The sequence below is a fragment of the Oncorhynchus gorbuscha genome, linkage group LG12 (assembly GCF_021184085.1).
Source record: "Oncorhynchus gorbuscha isolate QuinsamMale2020 ecotype Even-year linkage group LG12, OgorEven_v1.0, whole genome shotgun sequence".
NCBI classification, from domain to species: Eukaryota; Metazoa; Chordata; class Actinopteri; order Salmoniformes; family Salmonidae; genus Oncorhynchus; species Oncorhynchus gorbuscha.
The window spans coordinates 71,009,657-71,033,123 of record NC_060184.1 but is presented as its reverse complement, the minus strand read 5'-3'; the positions used below and the strand labels follow the sequence as shown (position 1 = coordinate 71,033,123).

Sequence of the window (23,467 nt, the reverse complement as noted above, 5' to 3'; positions counted from 1 at the left end):
CACTTAAAAAGATGAGAGGCCTGTAATTTTCACTTAAACTATGACAGACAAAATGAGGGGGAAAAATCCAGAAAATCACATTGTAGGATTTTTAATGAATTTATTTGCTAATTATGGTGGAAAATAAGTAGCTTGCCTATCAAGCTAGCAGAGTTTTCTTGAGGGCTTGACTGCAGCCCCTGACACGGTTAGCCATTGTGGCTGGGACCAAGGATTGTCCTGGGCTTGTGCTGTCTAGACCCCTGCTGTTTGTTGTTGTTGTTTTCAATCTTCCCTGTGACCTGCCCTGTCTGGAACTGCAAGGAGTAACAGTGTAACCTACGTTGTTACCGTGACAAAGACCAAAGCCGGCAGGAGTACCGTTGAAGACAGCGGTGTCTCTCTGTCACAGGTGAAGGATCTTTTAAACAAACAAAAATAAGCAACTGTTTCAACAAAAAGAAAATAGCTTCAAGTGTGTTGTGGAAAATCTACACTCAAAGTTGATCTTAAATTAATCATTGTTTATTAACAGCAAGCTGGAGAGATCACAGTCAAACTTAGATGCATAAAGTACCGGTCTGCAGTGAGCTCAATCGGGGCAGTTCCGTTAGATCTCTCATATTCTGCTTACACAGACAAGTTACATAGGGTTGGTTCCTGTATGTGTCTGTCACCGTCTCCTATCTTAACTTATAGAACATATTTTGAGACTTCTGCCAGATGGTCCTAAGGAGAGTGTCATGTTGCACCCCCCCCCCCCATATCTGTACCAAGCACAGGCATGAACCAAGGATTATTTATGACACAAAAGACAAGATTAACATTTTCAAGGTTGTCCCTTCCACGCCTTCCATACCCGTAACCTGAATTCTAGGCCACGGTCAGAGACTATGTCCTCCGGAAGGCCATAGTACCAGAAAACCTGCTGAAACAGTGCTTCAGCGACCTGGAAAGCGATAGGAAGACCAGGGAGAGGAATAAAATGGCATGATTTAGAGAATCTGTCCATAACCACCAGAATGGGGGTGAAAATGTTAGAGGAGGGATGATCGGTGACAAAGTCAATGGACAGATGAGACCAGGGACGTGGAAAGGACGCAGAAAGGGATGGAGCTTCCCTGATTTTTTTTGGGCACATACTGAGCATGAGTTGATAAAGTGAGCCACGTCCTGCGTCAAGGTGGGCCACCTGTATTTCACAGAGATGGAGTGAATGTGTGAGTGATACCTGGGTGTCCAGCGGTGAGGAATGTGTGCGCCCAGGTCAACAGCCTATCCCTTACATCCGAGGGGACGTAGATCCATTCAGGTGGGCAGGTAGCGGGCACCACAAGGTGAGGGAAATCAGCTCCTCCAGCATTCTGGTGCCCAGAAGGTGATTCTCATCCTCGACCAGGAGATGGTGGGGTTATGATGTTGAAGGGAGATCGAAGATGTCTTTGTGCATATGTGCAGTGATGATAAGGAAGGGAATGCTTTCCTGATGCATACAGTGGATTCGGAAAGTATTCAGACACCTTGACTTTTTCCACATTTTGTTATGTTACAGCCTTATTCTAAAATGTATTAAATTGTTTTCCCCCCTCATGAATCTACACACTATACCCCATAACGACAAAGCAAAAACAGGTTGTTAAAAGTTTTCGGCTAATTTATTTAAAAAAATTAAATATGACATTTACATAAGTATTCATACCATTTACTCAGTACTTTGTTGAAGCACCTTTGGCAGCGATTACAGCCTCGAGTCTTCTTGGGTATGATGCTACAAGCCATCCAACGCTTGAACCGGAAATGGAGAGGAGAGTATGCAGAGATGTTTAGTGAGTAGGCAAGGGCCTGGTCAAGGAAATTCCCTGTGGCACCGGAGTCCACTAGAGCTGTAGATACAACATATGAGGGACATCCAGCTAGTGATATAGAAACTAGAAAGGGACATCCGTCTACTCACGCCAAACCCTGGACAGGGATGATCACGGGACCGTCCCTCTGCTCGACACTGCTGAAGCTGGTGCCCCTCCTGTCCGCAATAGGGATAGAGCCCCAGCTGTCTCCGAAGGTGTCGCTCAGCCGCGAGGAGGCGCTTGGGCCCCTAGCAACACTCTACTCAGCAAACTGGATGCAGTTTATCACAGTGCCATCCGTTTTGTCACTAAAGCACCTTATACTACCCACCACTGCGACTTGTATGCTCTAGTCAGCTGGCCCTCGCTACATATTCGTCGCCAGACCCACTGGCTCCAGGTCATCTACAAGGCCATGCTAGGCAAAGCTCCGCCTTATCTCAGCTCACTGGTCACGATGGCAACACCCATCCGTAGCACGCGCTCCAGCAGGTGTATCTCATTGATCATCCCTAAAGCCAACACCTCATTCGGCCGCCTTTCATTCCAGTACTCTGCTGCCTGTGACTGGAACGAATTGCAAAAATCGCTGAAGTTGGAGACTTTTATCTCCCTCACCAACTTCAAACATCAGCTAGCTGAGCAGCTAACCGATCGCTGCAGCTGTACATAATCTATTGGTAAATAGCACACCCATTTTCACCTACCTCATCCCCACAGTTTTTATTTATTTACTTTTCTGCTCTTTTGCACACCAATATCTCTACCTCTTTAAGGAATACCTAGGATAGGATAAGTAATCCTTCTCACCCCCCCCCCCTTTAAGATTTAGATGCACTATTGTAAAGTGACTGTTCCACTGGATGTCATAAGGTGAATGCACCAATTTGTAAGTCACTCTGGATAAGAGCGTCTGCTAAATGACTTAAATGTAAATGTAAATGTACCTGTACATGATCATCTGATCATTTATCACTCCAGTGTTAATCTGCAATATTGTAATTATTCGCCTACCTCCTCATGCCTTTTGCACACATTGTATATAGACTCCCCTTTTTTCTCTGTGTTATTGACTTGTTAATTGTTTACTCCATGTGTAACTCTGTGTTGTCTGTTCACACTGCTATGCTTTATCTTGGCCAGGTCGCAGTTGCAAATGAGAACCTGTTCTCAACTAGCCTAAAAAGGTGAAATAAAAAAATAAAAATAAAAAAGACAGTGTCAAAGTAACAAAGTGTATTACTTATACAGGGGCAAAACAACAGGTCAAGGGCAGGCAGAGGTCAGTAATCCAGATAGGGTTTAAAAGGTCCAGAACAACAGGGAGACTCAGGGTCAGGGCAGGCAGAAAGGTCAAAACTAGAAAACAGGAACTAGAACTATGCTGGTAGGTTTCACAAAACAAAATAAACTGGCCACAGACAAACAGAGAACACAGGTAAATACATTGGAGATAATGGGGAAGATTGGCGACACCTGGAAGGGTGTGGAGACAAGCACAAAGACAGGTGAAACAGATCAGGGTGTGACAGTACCCCCCTCCTCTAGGGGCGCCACCTGGCGTCCCACCTGGGTGCATACCTGGTTGACCGGGGTGCTGGCATTGGAAATCAGCAATGAGATCTGGGTCCAGGATATCTCTAGCACCTCTCCTCCGGACCATAACCCTCCCAGTCAACCAGGTACTGGAACCACCTGCCCCGAGGTTGAACCTTCAGGAGACGCTTCACTGTGTATGCCAGTTGGCCATCGATGAGACGGGGAAGAGGGGTAGGATTGAATGCTGCCATCAATCCACAGTTTCTGGATAGGGTAGGTTTTAAATGCACTTTCTTATAAACTCACTCACTGAATATGTGTGTAAATCCGGGATGTTAACTGTGGGGTTATAGCTGCGAGATAGTAACTGTAGCTGCGAGATAGTAACTGTAGCTGCGAGATAGTAACTGTAGCTGCGAGATAGTAACTGTAGCTGCGAGATAGTAACTGTAGCTGCGAGATAGTAACTGTAGCTGCGAGATAGTAACTGTAGCTGCGAGATAGTAACTGTAGCTGCGAGACAGTAACTGTAGCTGCGAGATAGTAACTGTAGCTGCGAGATAGTAACTGTAGCTGCGAGATAGTAACTGTAGCTGCGAGATAGTAACTGTAGCTGCGAGATAGTAACTGTAGCTGCGAGATAGTAACTGTAGCTGCGAGATAGTAACTGTAGCAGTGAGATAGTAACTGTAGCTGCGAGATAGTAACTGTAGCAGTGAGATAGTAACTGTAGCTGCGAGATAGTAACTGTAGCTGCGAGATAGTAACTGTAGCTGCGAGACAGGGCATCTGGCTTGATGTTCTTGGACCCCGGCCGGCAGGAGAGGGAAAAATTTAACCAGGTAAACAGCAGGGCCCATCTTGCTTGCCTGGAGTTGAGGTGCTTGTCAGTGCGGAGATACTCCAGGTTTTTGTGGTCGGTCCACACAACGAACGGATGTTCCGCCCCTTCAAGCAAGTGCCTCCATTCCTCCATTCGCTCTCGTCGGCCCCAGAGTCAATGAGGACCCAGACAGATTTGGACTGGTTTCCCCACAGCAGAATGACATGAAAATGGGTGCAAGTAAGGGAAGCAGGAAAGTTCTCCAAATGACCCACCAGAGTACTTGTTCCTACCGGTGAGCCTGATCTTTTACAAGGGCAAGAGGACACAAAATGATCAAAAGTCCTGCAATACAGACAGCTCCATGTGTTTGATCCTGTGTTGCCGTTCCGCTTGTTGAATGTTTTATCCTTTTAAGCTTGGAAAAGAGACCCTTGCACCCAGATTTGGACCACACACCCACTCCACTGAATAGCAGGCTAGTGATCGCTTTGCAATGCTTGCAGTTAGTTACAGATTCCTTCCAAACCAGTCATTGTTGAATTTTCGATTTCCAACTTCTTGTGTAAAGTTTTTGTCCAATATTTTTTTATATATTTTTTTAAACCTTTATTTAACTGGGCAAGTCAGTTAAGAACAAATTCTTATTATCAATGACGGCCTAGGAACAATGGCTGATGAGCACCGATGCATTTTGTCTATAATTTCTCTCTTCATTATTTCTCTTCAAATGACAAGGATTGAAAAGGACTTGCCAGTAGATTGTCAACTTGATTCATGATGATGACTGCTAGCTTGCTAGCTAAGATTTTGAAAGTATGATGTTGACATGATCAGTCTAATCAAAGCTACGGTAGATATAATATAATGTGATTTGACGTCATTTTATCTGTGGCCAAAGACCTTGAGCCTTCTTGGATAGGCACTTCTAATGTAACTCTATGGCAGCACCCAAGGGGCTTGAATTTTCGATCTCTACCTGTAGATTTTGCGGTGACGTAGTGTCTCATGAGTGACAGAACACTTAGCCAATCACGGCGCAACTAGAGAACATTACCAACACCTAAGCTCCGTATTTTCTGCTGGCTGCCCCACCACCACAGACAAAGCACTGAGTTAGGCTGAAATACCTGCATTTTGGAGCTGCCTTACTCAAGAAAGCAAAAGAGACCAAGTTTGTATGTGGCTTTATGAACTCAATGATAATCTTTTTTTTTAACATCGTTTGCAAACTGATACGTGACAGGTATTAATGCCCAAATAACATGCAAAACAGGCACCATTTTGTTTTTTTATGACGGGTCGTCACTGAAGGGGACGATTTATTACCATCCCTTCCCTGATAGAAACAGCCCTGTACCATGGGTTTGTTTTTACCCAAGTGAGGTACTGCTACATCAGTCCAGACATTGTGAAGGAATTCACCAAACATGACAAGGACCCTGGGAAATGGACAAAGTGGTACAAAGGCATAAATGCCATCAGTAAATCTGAATCCAACATAGAAAGCGTTAATTTCCAACGTCTATGTCCAGAAATATTATTTAATCCAGATCTATTTATTGATATTCTGATTTCTGAATATTGGATTGCATTTATTTTACACTACACTATTTTTAGTATCTAGCGAGAACTAACATGACAACAGTTATCAACTAATGTTGTTACCCAATAATGATTACATTTTTTATAAATCGCTCATTTGAAATAAGTCTTTTCGAAGAAACACCAGTTGTTATCATGTTAGTTATCAGCAAAAAAAACAGAAATGATTGTTATGCAGAATGAAAATGTTGAATTATTCTCATTTAAACATTCCCTTTTAATACCCACTAAATCTGCTCCTGTGTTTTACAGTTGCCAACCCAGATTTCATGCATTTAAACATTCCCTTTTAATACCCACTAAATCTGCTCCTGTGTTTTACAGTTGCCAACCCAGATTTCATGCATTTAAACATTCCCTTTTAATACCCACTAAATCTGCTCCTGTGTTTTACAGTTGCCAACCCAGATTTCATGCATTTAAACATTCCCTTTTAAGACCCACTAAATCTGCTCCTGTGTTTTACAGTTGCCAACCCAGATTTCATGCAGCCCTTCTCAGAAATAGTCGATGAGGTTATAATGAACTGTCCAATAGATGTCAGAAGACCTCCACGTAATGTACGATTTCAAGTGGTTAAATAGGGAAATGCATATCTTTCAAGTTTAACCATTCGAGAAGGAATATATATATTTTTTTATATGTCAGACTTGCTCTACAATACATTTAGTACAATCATTTTATTGAATGTCGTGTTTAATTTAAGTGTGGATTGAGAATAGTTTTTAATATTTTGTCCACCAGGCGTCAGTGTGCACCTTGTTGACTTACTGGCAGATGCCTTGTTGGCCTTGGTTGGAAGTAAGGAAGGCTTCCAGACTTGAACACGCAAGCTGACTTAGTCAATGACAGTCAATGACATTTCAGTTCACTTTCTACTCTTCATGATAACTTAATCTCTTGGCATTTAGCTTGGATAATACCAACACAACATAAAACTCTTCTAACACAGAATGAGTGAAAATGATCTTGCTCTCATGTATTGTACATTTTTATGACTCCGTGCCACTCATTTGCATATCAAATTAAAACATCATTTATAAGAGGACGATCTGTGTTATAATACTAGAACAGTCACTGCATCTCTGCAAGGCAACGAAAACAAACAAATATAAAAATCAACAAAAATAGGGATTATATCTTATGATCAAACCTGGTAAACAAACCATTATGCAAACACAAACAATAGAAAATAAAACATTTACAAAAAAACACTGAAACATTGAGACAAGTTAATGAACTTGTAATAGCCCAGTGAGCTAACTGCCTGAATGAAAATCCTGATAATCGTCTGGACAATTTAATACATTTAACAATTCATTGACCATCCTAGCTAACAAGCAGCAGAGTCATAACATCTGAGGTGGACTATAAGCCCAAATTGAAAGGAGGTCGTCTGCAGTAAAACGTTCTGCTGCTGGGCTTTCATCTCCTCTGACACTGGTAGTTAATGGCTTCAGAAAGGCAAAAACATGATTGGAAAGAGGGATGAAGGAAGAAGAAGGATGAAAAATAATAGGAGAGAGGAACTTTTTTTATTCCAACCCATCTCAATCTAAACAACAGGAAAGCCTCCAAAGTTCGTTAACAAAGGATTTAACCTCTCGACCTGTAATGACGAAGGATCGCTGGTTGATCCCCTATTATGCTGGGCGTTAATATTTAATTTGGGTCAAATGAGCGGGTCCGGTTATCCCTGAGCCTTGTCATCTCTCTCTCTCTCTGTCTCTCTCTGTCTCTGTGTTTGGTTAATGACCATATTCTGAGACCTGACTTGCATAGCCTTTAAACATGAGATCAGAAACTTTTTTTCTTCACTTCTGTCTCTTGATTATTGTGTGTTTAGTAGGGTTGGGATCAATTCCATTTCAATTCAGAAAGTAAACCCAATTCCACATTTTCCTAACTGAAAAGCAGTATACTTCTTGAATTGACTGGAATTTAAATGGATTTTGACTGCAACCCTGGTGAAGCCAGATTGAATAGTTCCTGTTGAATGAAGAGGTTGTCATTGTTTTGATGTGCTAGAAAACTGCTGCCCTATAATAGTGCTGTACCTGACACATAGCAGAATATTGTCCTGTCCGGCGGTTCCACCATGTTCAGAGACTTTGGCCGGCGGCTGCAGAGGGACCTGAAGTAGTCGTTAGATGACCGGTCAAACTGACTGAGGAGCTCAGTGGAGAAAGGATAAAGGTGTGTGTATCTGTTTGGAAGGATAAAGGTGTGTGTGTGCTTTCCCTCCAACTCCTATGGTCTTTGTCATGTTTGGCTTAACAATGAGTTGGCAATACAGATCTGACATTGTCCAAGCTATTGGGATGCAGGGTAGAAACTGGGCTCAGGGGATGGATGGTAATCTGTATTCTTTCATGTTGTTTTCAGCCCATGGAGGCCTGGGTGGTTACACACACCGCGCTGTGCCGTGTGGTTTGGAGGATCCATGCTGGCCTCTACAGTAAGACTACACACACAAACACACACACACACACACACACACACACACACACACACACACACACACACACACACACACACACACACACACACACACACACACACACACACACACACACACACACACACACACACACACACACACACACACACACACACACACACACACACACACACACACACACACAGAGAGTACGCAACCACACATGTACCCATGCACACAGATAGACACTACATTTTTTACATGGTCATAATCATTAATTTGATTTGGGAGTGGGTTTATTGGAAAGTTAACAAGTTTAACAAAACTGTTTTTATTATCATATTTACAATTACAATTGTCTACTGTAGTAATGTCTGTATTGAACCTCTGTCTAATGTAGTAATGTCTGTATAGAACCCCTGTCTACTGTAGTAACATTGCTCGTCCATGCATAACATTGATCTAAAATTGACCCTAGAAATAGTACTGTTGGGAGATCTGGAGAGACCGGGTCAGTCAATTACTAATATACTAATACTCTTAGTAAAATAATTTATCTTCAACTCGCAATCTGTGGATTGTATTCGATTAGATAGATTGAAATTGTATGTTAAACATCACAGCATAGTTGAAAGATATATGGTGTGTAGAAATCTGAAGAGGGTGGCCAGCAGAAATAGGTGGGATGGGCTGAGGGAAGCTGAGGGTTGTGGAACTGGAGACAAGTGGGAGTGGAGTTACTAGGCGGGGGATAGAATGACGGTCAAATACAAAAGTATAAAAAATAACAAAAAAGTATGTTTGAATGACCCATGACCCAATACCCATCTTAAATATGCATGCCCCATTCAAGAAATTTAGAACCAGGAACAGATATAGCCCTTGGTTCTCTCCAGACTTGACTGCCCTTAACCAACACAAAAACATCCTATGGCATTCTGCATTAGCATCGAATAGCCCCCGTGATATGCAACTTTTCGGGGAAGCAATATACACGGGCAGTTAGAAAAGCCAAGGCTAGCTTGTCCAAGCAGAAATTTGCTTCCTGCAACACAAACTCAAAAAAGTTATGGGACACTGTAAAGTCCATGGAGAATAAGAACACCTCCTCCCAGCTGCCCACTGCACTGAGGATTGGAAACACAGAACAGAGTCACCACCGATAAATCCACTATAATTGAGAATTTCAATAAGCATTTAAAAAAAAATGTTTTTTACAACTGGCCATGCTTTCCAGCTGGCTACCCCTACCCCGGTCAACAGCACTGTATCCCCCCACAGCAACTCGCCCCAAGCCTTCCCCATTTCTCCTTCTCCCAAATCCAGTCAGCTGATGTTCTGAAAGAGCTGCTAAATCTGGACCCCTACAAATCAGCCGGGCTAGACAATCTGGACCCTTTCTTTCTAAAATCATCTGCCGAAATTGTTGCAACCCCTATTACTAGCCTGTTCAACCTCTCTTTCGTGTCGTCAGAGATTCCCAAAGATTGGAAAGCAGCTGAGGCCATCCTCCTCTTCAAAGGGGGGGACACTCTTGACACAAACTGCTACAGACCTACGGTATATCTATCCTACCCTGCCTTTCTAAGGTCTTCGAAAGCCAAGTCAACAAATAGATTACCGACAATTTTGAATCCCACCATACCTTCTCCGCTATGCAATCTGGTTTCAGAGCTGGTCATGGGTACACCTCAGCCACGCTCAAGATCCTAAACAATATCTTAACCGCCATCGATGATAAACAATACTGTGCGGCCGTATTCATTGATGCGGCCAAGGCTTTCGACTCTGTCAATCACCACATCCTCATTGGTAGACTCGATAGCCTTGGTTTCTCAAATGATTGCTTCGCCTGGTTCACCAACTACTTCTCTGATAGAGTTCAGTGTGTCAAATCGGACGGCCTGTTGACCGGGCCTCTGGAAGACTCTATGGGGGTGCCTCAGGGTTCAATTATTGGACCGACTCTCTTCTCTGTATACATCAATGATGTCGCTCTTGCTGCTTGTGAGTCTCTGATCCACCTCTACGCAGACGACACCATTTGGTATACTTCTGGCCCTTCTTTGGATACTGTGTTAACAACCCTCCAGATGAGCTTCAATGCCATACAACTCTCCTTCCGTGGCCCTCAATTGCTCTTCAATACAAGTAAAACTAAATGCATGCTCTTCAACTGATCGCTGCCTGCACCTGCCCGCCTGTCCAACATCACTACTCTGGATGGCTCTGACTTAGAATATGTGGTCAACTACAAATACCTAGGTGTCTGTTTAAACTGTAAACTCTCCTTCCAGACTCACATCAAACATCTCCAATCCAAAGTTAAATCTAGAATTGGCTTCCTATTTCGCAACAAAGCATCCTTCACTCATCCTGCCAAACATACCCTTGTAAAACTGACCATCCTACCGATCCTCGACTTCGGCGAGGTCATTTACAAAATAGCCTCCAATACCCTACTCAATAAATTGGATGCAGTCTATCACAGTGCAATCCGTTTTCTCACCAAAGCCCCATATACTACCCACCACTGCAACCTGTACGCTCTTGTTGGCTGTCCCTCGCTTCATACACGTCGCCAAACCCACTGGCTCCATGTCATCTACAAGACCCTGCTAGGTAAAGTCCCCTCTTATCTCAGCTCGCTGGTCACCATAGCAGCAGGTATATATCTCTAGTCACCCCCAAAACAAATTATTCCTTTGGCCGCCTCTCCTTCCAGTTCTCTGCTGCCAATGACTTGAACGAACTACAAAAATCTCTGAAACTGGAAACACTTATCTCCCTCACTTGCTTAAAGCACCAGCTGTCAGAGCAGCTCACAGATTACTGCACCTGTACATTGCCCATCTATAATTTAGCCCAAACAACTACCTCTCCCCCTACTGTATTTATTTATTTTGCTCCTTTGCACCCCATTATTTCTATCTCTACTTTGCACATTCTTCCATTGCAAATCTACCATTTCCAGTGTTTGACTTGCTATATTGTATTTACTTTGCCACCATGGTATTTTTTGCCTTTACCTCCCTTATCTCACCTCATTTGTTCACATTGTATATAGACTTATTTTCTACTGTATTATTGACTGTATGTCTGTTTTACTCCATGTGTAACTCTGTCGTTGTGTGTCGAACTGCTTTGCTTTATCTTGGCCAGGTTCCAAATGTAAATGAGAACTTGTTCTCAACTTGCCTACCTGGTTAAATAAAGTTTAATAAAACATTTTTTTTTAAATGACACTGAGGGACAGTGTTTTTACAGTTAATGCTGGTTTGCCTGAGGATGATGCTGTGCAGGTGTTTGTACACATGCATATACACACAAAGTCATTAAAATAAAATGCACGGACACACACACACACACACACACACACACACACACACACACACACACACACACACACACACACACACACACACACACACACACACACACACACACACACACACACACACACACACACACACACACACACACACACACACGTAAATAGTGCCATACCATTCAGTTGGCCTTGCTGTTATGATTTTTCTTGTACTTCATGTCTTTTGTTTTTTGCATTGTTTTCTGTTTGGGCCGGTGGCTGATGGATCGCTGGTTCGGGTCCCCGTTTGCTCGTCTATGTTTACATATTCTTAGTTCCATTCCTTTACTAGATTTGTGTGTATTGGGTATACTGTATGTTGTGTAAGTGTTAGATATTACTTGTTAGATATTACTGCACTGTTGGAGCTAGAAGCATTTTGCTACACCCACAATAACACGTGTTAAACACGTATATGTGACCAATAAAACTGGATGTGATTTTATTTTATAGAATCGCTGTCTACTGTAGTAATGTCTGCATAGAACCACTGTCTAATGTAGTAATGTCTGTATAGAATCGCTGTCTAATGTAGTAATGTCTGTATAGAACCACTGTCTAATGTAGTAATGTCTGTATAGAACCACTGTCTAATGTAGTAATGTCTGCATAGAACCACTGTCTAATGTAGTAATGTCTGTATAGAACCACTGTCTAATGTAGTAATGTCTGTATAGAACCACTGTCTAATGTAGTAATGTCTGTATAGAACCACTGTCTAATGTAGTAATGTCTGTATAGAACCACTGTCTAATGTAGTAATGTCTGCATAGAACCACTGTCTAATGTAGTAATGTCTGTATAGAACCACTGTCTAATGTAGTAATGTCTGTATAGAACCACTGTCTAATGTAGTAATGTCTGCATAGAACCACTGTCTAATGTAGTAATGTCTGCATAGAACCACTGTCTACTATGTCTGCATAGAACCACTGGCTAATGTAGTAATGTCTGTATAGAACCACTGTCTAATGTAGTAATGTCTGCATAGAACCACTGTCCACTGTAGTAATGTCTGCATAGAACCACTGTCTACTATAATGTCTGCATAGAACCACTGTCTACTGTAGTAATGTCTGCATAGAACCACTGTCTAATGTAGTAATGTCTGTATAGAACCACTGTCTAATGTAGTAATGTCTGTATAGAACCACTGTCTAATGTAGTAATGTCTGTATAGAACCACTGTCTAATGTAGTAATGTCTGCATAGAACCACTGTCTAATGTAGTAATGTCTGCATAGAACCACTGTCTAATGTAGTAATGTCTGCATAGAACCACTGTCTACTGTAATGTCTGCATAGAACCACTGTCCACTGTAGTAATGTCTGCATAGAACCACTGTCTAATGTAGTAATGTCTGCATAGAACCACTGTCTACTATGTCTGCATAGAACCACTGTCTACTGTAGTAATGTCTGTATAGAACCACTGTCTAATGTAGTAATGTCTGTATAGAACTACTGTCTACTATGTCTGCATAGAACCACTGTCTACTGTAGTAATGTCTGTATAGAACCACTGTCTACTGTAATGTCTGCATAGAACCACTGTCCACTGTAGTAATGTCTGCATAGAACCACTGTCTAATGTAGTAATGTCTGCATAGAACCACTGTCTAATGTAGTAATGTCTGCATAGAACCACTGTCTACTATGTCTGCATAGAACCACTGTCTACTGTAGTAATGTCTGTATAGAACCACTGTCTAATGTAGTAATGTCTGCATAGAACCACTGTCTAATGTAGTAATGTCTGTATAGAACCACTGTCTACTATAATGTCTGCATAGAACCACTGTCTAATGTAGTAATGTCTGTATAGAACCACTGTCTACTATAATGTCTGCATAGAACCACTGTCTAATGTAGTAATGTCTGTATAGAACCACTGTCTAATGTAGTAATGTCTGCATAGAACCACTGTCTAATGTAGTAATGTCTGCATAGAACCACTGTCTAATGTAGTAATGTCTGCATAGAACCACTGTCTACTATGTCTGCATAGAACCACTGGCTAATGTAGTAATGTCTGTATAGAACCACTGTCTAATGTAGTAATGTCTGCATAGAACCACTGTCCACTGTAGTAATGTCTGCATAGAACCACTGTCTACTATAATGTCTGCATAGAACCACTGTCTACTGTAGTAATGTCTGCATAGAACCACTGTCTAATGTAGTAATGTCTGTATAGAACCACTGTCTAATGTAGTAATGTCTGTATAGAACCACTGTCTAATGTAGTAATGTCTGTATAGAACCACTGTCTAATGTAGTAATGTCTGCATAGAACCACTGTCTAATGTAGTAATGTCTGCATAGAACCACTGTCTAATGTAGTAATGTCTGCATAGAACCACTGTCTACTGTAATGTCTGCATAGAACCACTGTCCACTGTAGTAATGTCTGCATAGAACCACTGTCTAATGTAGTAATGTCTGCATAGAACCACTGTCTACTATGTCTGCATAGAACCACTGTCTACTGTAGTAATGTCTGTATAGAACCACTGTCTAATGTAGTAATGTCTGTATAGAACTACTGTCTACTATGTCTGCATAGAACCACTGTCTACTGTAGTAATGTCTGTATAGAACCACTGTCTACTGTAATGTCTGCATAGAACCACTGTCCACTGTAGTAATGTCTGCATAGAACCACTGTCTAATGTAGTAATGTCTGCATAGAACCACTGTCTAATGTAGTAATGTCTGCATAGAACCACTGTCTACTATGTCTGCATAGAACCACTGTCTACTGTAGTAATGTCTGTATAGAACCACTGTCTAATGTAGTAATGTCTGCATAGAACCACTGTCTAATGTAGTAATGTCTGTATAGAACCACTGTCTACTATAATGTCTGCATAGAACCACTGTCTAATGTAGTAATGTCTGTATAGAACCACTGTCTAATGTAGTAATGTCTGCATAGAACCACTGTCTAATGTAGTAATGTCTGTATAGAACCACTGTCTACTATAATGTCTGCATAGAACCACTGTCTAATGTAGTAATGTTTGCATAGAACCACTGTCTAATGTAGTAATGTCTGCATAGAACCACTGTCTACTGTAGTAATGTCTGCATAGAACCACTGTCTGCTATAATGTCTGCATAGAACCACTGTCCACTGTAGTAATGTCTGCATAGAACCACTGTCTACTATAATGTCTGCATAGTACCACTGTCCACTGTAGTAATGTCTGTATAGAACCACTGTCTAATGTAGTAATGTCTGCATAGAACCACTGTCTACTATAATGTCTGCATAGAACCACTGTCTACTATAATGTCTGCATAGAACCACTGTCTACTATAATGTCTGCATAGAACCACTGTCTACTATAATGTCTGCATAGAACCACTGTCTACTGTAGTAATGTCTGCATAGAACCACTGTCCACTGTCGTAATGTCTGCATAGAACCACTGTCTACTATAATGTCTGCATAGAACCACAGTCTACTGTAATGTCTGCATAGAACCACTGTCTACTGTAATGTCTGTATAGAACCAGTGTCTACTGTAGTAATGTCTGCATAGAACCACTGTCTACTGTAATGTCTGTATAGAACCAGTGTCTACTGTAGTAATGTCTGCATAGAACCACTGTCTACTGTAATGTCTGTATAGAACCAGTGTCTACTGTAGTAATGTCTGCATAGAACCACTGTCCACTGTCGTAATGTCTGCATAGAACCACTGTCTACTATAATGTCTGCATAGAACCACAGTCTACTGTAATGTCTGCATAGAACCACTGTCTACTGTAATGTCTGTATAGAACCAGTGTCTACTACATTTACATTACATTTAAGTCATTTAGCAGACGCTCTTATCCAGAGCGACTTACAAATTGGTGCATTCACCTTATGACATCCAGTGGGACAGTCACTTAACAATAGTGCATCTAAAACTTAGGGGGGGTGGGGTGAGAGGGATTACTTAACCTATCCTAGGTATTCCTTAAAGAGGTGGGGTTTCAGGTGTCTCCGGAAGGTGGTGATTGACTCCGCTGTCCTGGCGTCGTGAGGGAGTTTGTTCCACCATTGGGGGGCCAGGGCAGCGAACAGTTTTGACTGGGCTGAGCGGGAGCTCTGCATAGAACCACTGTCTACTGTAGAAATGACTGTATAGTGGTTCTATACTGTCATATCTTTAAAATTGCCCTGTTGTACACTAATATGCAGTTGTGGTTCCTGAGTTAAACAATTAACATAATGCATTGCATTAATCTCCCACAAGACTATCACAGATCAAACACTATATCTTTCAAAGTGATCATTTAGTATTTGAGCAGGCTTTTGACAAAGGAGTTCCACCATCAGTGTGGTATGTACCCTGACAAAGAGGAATCGCTATCCATGATGACATCTTTTCTTGGCAGTTCATTGTATAAAAAAAAGTCTATCTGAAATGACATGGTGGATGGAAGTTGCAGAGGGAAGCCGGGTGCTGATGCCAGACAAGAGGGATGTAGCCCTGGCCATTGAGCAATGTGTCAAACTGAACTGTCATTTGTCTATGCTGTGAAACCAGTGGACAGAAAAATGTGAGGCTTTGTCAAATAACATGGTGAGTTCCAATGAGTTACTCAACATTGGGTATGGCTATTACAGTATAACTGTTAAAAGTGCCCGTAAGCTCTTGATACCTGACTAAATAACAGCCATTTTGATTCAGTTGAACATTTACTTAGCTGCTCCTGACATACCTTGGAGAAACGTTAAGTATACAGATGTAGGATCTCAATTTGAGCCAGGAAACAGCAGGAAACTAGTTCTGAAGCAACAGTAAAATTAGAATTACTTCATAAGCCTTTTTAAACCTCTAATACACTACTAAGTTACTAAGTTTAAAATGTTCTGCATTGCAGGAAAGTTCTCCTGCAACAGGGTCGATCAAATTAAGATCCTACATCTGTAGCAGTCTAATGTTGCTGACCAGGCTGTACAGAGACATACCATTATTCTACGCCTTACAATAAGACACCATAACAAGCTTCCAATAGGTAATAAAGTATTATTCCTATGATCTTTAAGTAAAGTGTCCCCAAAGTTTTTCCATTATTTTGTTTCCCCTTCCTTCACTGACTAACTTTGTCCTCCTTTATCAGGCCTGGCTATTATTTCTCTCCTCCTATTATAGGTGTGGAATCTGGATGCTCCAGTCCAGTCCAGTGGGACTCATTACAGAAGGGAAAGTCTGGGTGGATGTCACCCTAGGTTTGGAGCTCATATCTAATTAGAATTAGTACATAATCAGACCCTAACAACATACTGTTACCCTGAACGCAGGGGGGAAATGGTGGCCAATGAATTCCCATACAGTCAAACACTGGCCTAAACGGTATCTGGAAACATTTGCTTGTTTGAATAATTTATTACATTTTGTCCATATTTTCTTTACTTGTTTATTGGGACATTTTTAAAGGCAAAAAAACTAGTGATTCTCAACAAAAATAGTGCCTGCCTGTCTGCCTGTCTGCCTGTCTGTCTGTCTGTCTGTCTGTCTGTCTGTCTGTCTGTCTGTCTGTCTGTCTGTCTGTCTGTCTGTCTGTCTGTCTGTCTGTCTGTCTGTCTGTCTGTCTGTCTGTCTGTCTGTCTGTCTGTCTGTCTGTCTGTCTGTCTGTCTGTCTGTCTGTCTGTCTGTCTGTCTGTCTGTCTGTCTGTCTGTCTGTCTGTCCGTGCGTGTGTTTGCACACGTGCATGTATGTGTGTTCTTCCATGTACTGTCAGTCTGTGTGTGTGTGTAGCGATTAGTCTGTCATATCTTCTCTCCTCCCACACCAATAAACCTGGTTATTATATTCTGCACAAATTACCTCACATCAGCAGAAATGTTGTTGTTAGCAGAGCAATTTCATGACCTGCACGGTCCACAGGGAATCATTAAATCAGTGTGACAAATATTTAAATCAAATGTTTGTTGAGAAGGAAAGGAGTCTCTGCGAAATGGCCAAACTCAGCAGAATGTTCATTGTTTTAATACAGATATATTGTGGGACAGCTGTCCCCAAAAGCTCATGGATATCTTTACATGAATGTATATATGGGTATATACTGTACGTGCAAGGTGCAGGCTGTCGCAAGATTGTCATGCATCATGACATATTATGCAAATAATAGAGTGGGACATTCAGATAGACGTGATGTGTTTCAGCAGTAATATGACGTGTTAGGTAATCATTTGAATTTAAGTATAGGAAGATTCATATGTCAAATGAACCAAGACATAATATGAATCGAAACAGACAACGTGTTTGTGTAGCCTATTCCCCACAACACTGATTAGCAGACAAACTCACTTTATCTGCATTTCAAATACAATGGGGGAAACCATGGCTGCGTGTTGCTCATCAGACGTGTTTGATTCAGAATGGGTGTAACAAATGTATTCCTTATTAGCAGGTTCTTGTTAAGTACATGTAAGGAAATATAGTTTTGATCAAAGAAGTTTCAATCAATACTGTGAATGCAAAATGGACGAAAGCTAGCTGTCCTCCAGCGACACCATGGTGCTATACCCTACACTACAGAGTGCTGCTGAGGCTACTGTAGACCTTCATTACAAAGCAGTGTGTTTTAATCAATTATTTAATTACATGTGAATATATTTAGTATAGTTTTATCTAAAAAGGATCAATATATACATATATTTTTATATTCAGCGAGGAGGATGGTCCTCCCCTTCCTCCTCTGAGGAGCCTCCATTGCTGTAATTGAAGTGATCGATTTAGGCTTTCAGTCAGTGGGACAAATATTTAGACTCTCAGCCACAAGCTAACCTCACATAATAGTAATCACATAAAGAGCCAATCCGCGGTTGAAACAATAACAAGCAGACGCACCGCCTCTGTTTTGGTAAAGAGCTGAGGGATGAGGCAGGAGAAATGTAACAATGTAACAATTCTCAAATTCATAGACCGAGCTATAATTATAATTTTAACCATTTAAAGCTACACCGTGTTTGTTTACATTTACATTGTTTACAGACATTGGGGTAAACCAAGTTTAGAGTATATGTTTGCAACAAGGCACTGAAGTAATACTCATAAAAATGAGGCAAAGCAATTCAATTTTTATTACGTTTGGGGCAAATCCAACACAACACATTAGGGTGGAAGGTAGTCTACTGGTTAGAGCATTGGGACATAATCAAAAGGTTGCTTGTTCAAGTCCTGGAGCTAACAATGTAGAGAAATATGCCCTTGCGTAAGGCAATTAACCCCCACAACTGCTCCCTGGGTGCTGATGATGTGGACATTGATTACGTTGTTTGGTTAAATGCAGAATACACATTTCAGTTGAATGCATTCAGTTGTGCAATTGACTAGTTATTCCCATTAATGAGTACCACTTTCCATATTTTCAAGCATAGTGGTGGCTGCATCAGGTTATGGGTATGCTTGTAATTGTTATGGACTGAGGTGTTTTTCAGGATGAAAAATCAATTGAATGGCAAAATCCTAGAGGAAAACCTGGTTCAGTCCAAAAAATGCTTCTACAAAGTATTGACTCAGGGGTGTGAATGCTTAGGCAAATCAGATACTTCTTTATTTCATTTTCAATACATTTGCAAACATGTCTTAAAATATGTTTTCACTTTGTCATTATGGGATATTGTGTGTAGATGGGTGAGAAATAAAATATATTTAATCCATTTTGAATCCAGGCTGTAACACAATAAAATGTGGAAGGGGGTCTAAACACTTTCTGAAGGAACGGTATATAATTAATTTACAACTTAAAAAATAGATGTAGTAACTGCAGATTGCCCTTTTCTGCTTCGATATTGATACACACCAAGGTCAGGTGTACACACACACACACACACACACACACACACACACACACACACACACACACACACACACACACACACACACACACACACACACACACACACACACACACACACACACACACACACACACACACACACACACACACACACACACACACACACACGGCTAACACTTCCCTTCTTGACTGTCAGGGCTCTCAGTGTTCTTGTCTTGATTGATTTGCATATATTCGTTTTTATGGTATAATTGTTTTCAGGGTATGTTTTCATACATCTTGAAGTAAAGGGATATGTGTTGTAGGCTCCCATGAGGGAAGTTTAATAACAGGACTGAGCCAACATATGCTGTGGTTTTGAGATTTGTCTAAATGTTTTTAAAGCTTACAGCCTATGGGTTTCTGATCCCTGGATCATTAGTTAACTATTTTGTTCCCGTATGTAAAATGATTCCAAAAAGATTGTATCAAACATGATATTATCTGATTAGTTTCTATGTGGTCCTCCTCGCATATTTCTCGGACACGTGGTTTGAAGGAGATGCCAGAGAGGATCAGTGCAGTAGTGGGAAGGACATTAGGTGAGTATCATGAGATGTATGCTCCCAAAGGGGGATCATATTTGGCTGTGAGACTTCCCCTACCTACGCTACAGTAGTAATCCTCCCAAGACCCACATGGGCATGCTACAGTATGTGGAATGTTAACCTAACATTTTCTTTGTCCTACATGGCCAGTTATGGATACGCACCCTATCCGAGCACACATCTATGACATGGTCCTATTGGACAGGAGTTGGTGCCATGATACATTAGTCAACATGACATATGTCAATTAGATGCGTGTCACTCAAATTGGCAAATGGGAAGTAGTGTACACAGAAGAGACATATTATTCTCAACAGATCTGGAATGAGGCCAAATTATTTTCTAATTTTATTCATGTATTCTATAAATGTAATTTATTATGCAAGGAAATAGTTCTGTTTGCAATCATGCCACTGAGGAATGCCCAATACCGAGAGTACTCTGTTACAGTAGTTATTCTAATCTGTCAGTGATGCTTTCTTCCTGTTTGAAGAAGCAACTTCATCCATACACACACATTGCCAAGTTGACTGATCCTTTTAGAGTCTATTTTTGGCCCAGTGCAGTAAAAAACATGATTTAACTGTGATTTTATATATGTTTCCACAATATGAGGTTAGAATAATGATTATAATTCTCTTTTAGTGTAAGAGTTTTTTGAAAAGACAGCCTGAAATTTCAGCTGTCTTTTCAAAGAGTTGTTGCCTGCCTGGTGACATCAAGAAAGAGTTCCAAACCTCTCTGCCAATAAAAGCTAGTTTTCAGTTTTCCTCCCCACTCAGACCACTCCCAGACAGTCCTAGCAAAATTCTTGCTTGAGAAATTGTTCTTTGCTAAGAAGATATTTCTTTATTATTTTTGACAGTTTTAATTGAAAACAACCATAGTAACATATTTCATTGTTACCTAAATTTGATGATATGATATTGAGATAAAAAAATGCATTGGACCTTTAAGCATTAGGGTGGCCTCTTATCAAACAACTAAGTTCAACAACCCAGTTTTGAGCTCAATGAAAGACATCTAAAATGACTATCAAATGTTCCTCAACTGAACTTTGGTTGAAGGCCTGGAATATTACATTCTCAGCACTCATGTGTCAACAGGCCCAGACAGAAGGGGGGGGGGTGATAGCCAGGTTCTTTTTTGGCAGAATGATAAAGCTCCATTTGAATTGCAGATTCAGAAAGGGCATCAATCGTTGCAAAAGCCTGTTTGATTACATGGCTGTGCATTGATCAGGATTTAGAGATGGGCTATCTGGACTCACGGGACTTACTGAGACTCTGTCTGTCTGTGTCTCTCAGAGCCGGTGTTAGATACTCGTTGCAGTATTTAAATGCCTGGGTCTGTGTTATTAACAGTAACAGTCGGATTCTTCACAAAGCTACTTGGGTCATTTAATGAAGGCATTTGGGTAATTTGAAAGGCAGCAGAAATTGTTTTTAAATTATCTGCCGGCTAAACGCCTCAGGCACTGTTTTAGACTCTAGACACCGTCCAAGACTCAATTCAAAATAATGGAGGGCAATAATAAGCACTCACATAATTTTGTTTCCAAACTTGATCATGTTTAGTCTTACAGCAATGCAAGCTTTTAAAATGGTTACAGATTAATTTGGGGCAGTGGAGAAAATGTTTTCCTATTATACTGTTAGTCAAGCCCCAATTTGACAGGACAAGGTTGTGTCTTTATGTGTGCAGAGTGGAGTTTTCCTTATTACATCTCGCTGTAAGGGCGTGAACAGAAAAAAATGATTGGATAAATTTGGGCATAAAATGTGATTGGTTAATTTATGGCAAGTCATTCCAATTGGTATGATTAGAGTTTGGGTTATGTTTAGGTGACTAGTTAAGATTAGGGGGTGGGGTGGGACTTGAACCAGCAACCTTGGATATAACAATCCATGTGTTGCGAGCTCTACCAGCAAGCCTTTCATTTATTTCACTCTCACCAGGTGTTGTAATCTCAGCCACTGACTGTATTGAGCTTTCATCCAACCAATCACATTCATTCTACCCTCGAGGCACAGCTGTCCTCAAAACAAATTTGAGTGAGGAAAACACCACTGAGTTTATATGCACAACCAAACAAGTCCCGACTCATGCTAAACCTATGAAAAATACAGTTAATGGCATTTGCTGTGCACTCAGTCACCAGGTTTTTGAACCCAACACATCACCAACATATTAACATTCACTTCCTCTGCCTTCAACGGTGCATGAATGGTGTTTCATCAAATCCTCTGTATTCAAACAAACACTTCCGCACGGTTATAACATGCCCTTTTATTCCATACGCGACTAACTTGGCGCTTTAGAAAGCATAACAACACAATGCTGATTATCCCGCTCATGGCCGTGTCTCGCTCATGTTTCGCCACACACATTCATCACGCCACAGTGTAGAAAACATCACCTGAAGGAAACAGTCTTTTCAAGACAAGGACACACATCTGTCACCCACTCTTTCTTCAATGTTATTTAGATTCCTACTTAGCAAGATGAGCCTTCTTCCATCACTTCTTTGACATTAAACAGCCCAAGGGTTGCCTTGGTATCTGGTATCCATGTAGGTCTACATATGTTTTTGCCTTGGTATCTGGTATCCATGTAGTATACCTGTCACCTGAATGCTCTCTAGATATGCAGGTAGCCGAGCGTTTAAGAGCCTTGGGCCAGTAACTGAACGGTCGCGGGTTTGAATCCCTGAGCCGCCTCGGTGAAAAATCAGTCGATGTGATTTTGAGCAAGGCACCTAACTTTAATTGGTCCTGTAAGTCACTCTGGATGAGAGTATCTACATATGCTAAATGTAAAATATGAGCGAATTAACACTCAGGTACTGTATGTGGTTGGTGACATTGAGAGGGAAGCAGTTACTGACAGGGAAGTGGTTGGTGCCATTGAGAGGGAAGCAGTTATTGACAGGGAAGTGGTTGGTGCCATTGAGAGGGAAGTGGTTGGTGACATTGAGAGGGAAGCAGTTATTGACAGGGAAGTGGTTGGTGCCATTGAGAGGGAAGCAGTTATTGACAGGGAAGTAGTTGGTGCCATTGAGAGGGAAGTGGTTGGTGACATTGAGAGGGAAGTGGTTGGTGACATTGAGAGGGAAGTGGTTGGTGCCATTGAGAGGGAAGTGTTTGGTGCCATTGAGAGGGAAGTGGTTGGTGCCATTGAGAGGGAAGTGGTTGGTGCCATTGAGAGGGAAGTGTTTGGTGCCATTGAGAGGGAAGTGGTTGGTGACATTGAGAGGGAAGTGGTTGGAGCCATTGAGAGGGAAGTGGTTGGTGCCATTGAGAGGGAAGTGGTTGGTGCCATTGAGAGGGAAGTGTTTGGTGCCATTGAGAGGGAAGTGTTTGGTGCCATTGAGAGGGAAGTGTTTGGTGCCATTGAGAGGGAAGTGTTTGGTGCCATTGAGAGGGAAGTGGTTGGTGCCATTGAGAGGGAAGTGGTTGGTGCCATTGAGA

The 23,467-nt window shown here is 41.4% G+C and overlaps 1 pseudogene; it reads left to right on the top strand.

Moving 5' to 3' along the window:
• The first annotated feature begins 3,282 nt into the window (after nucleotides 1-3,282).
• On the top strand, nucleotides 3,283-21,316 carry LOC123990417 (annotated as a pseudogene).
• The last annotated feature ends 2,151 nt before the right edge of the window (nucleotides 21,317-23,467 follow it).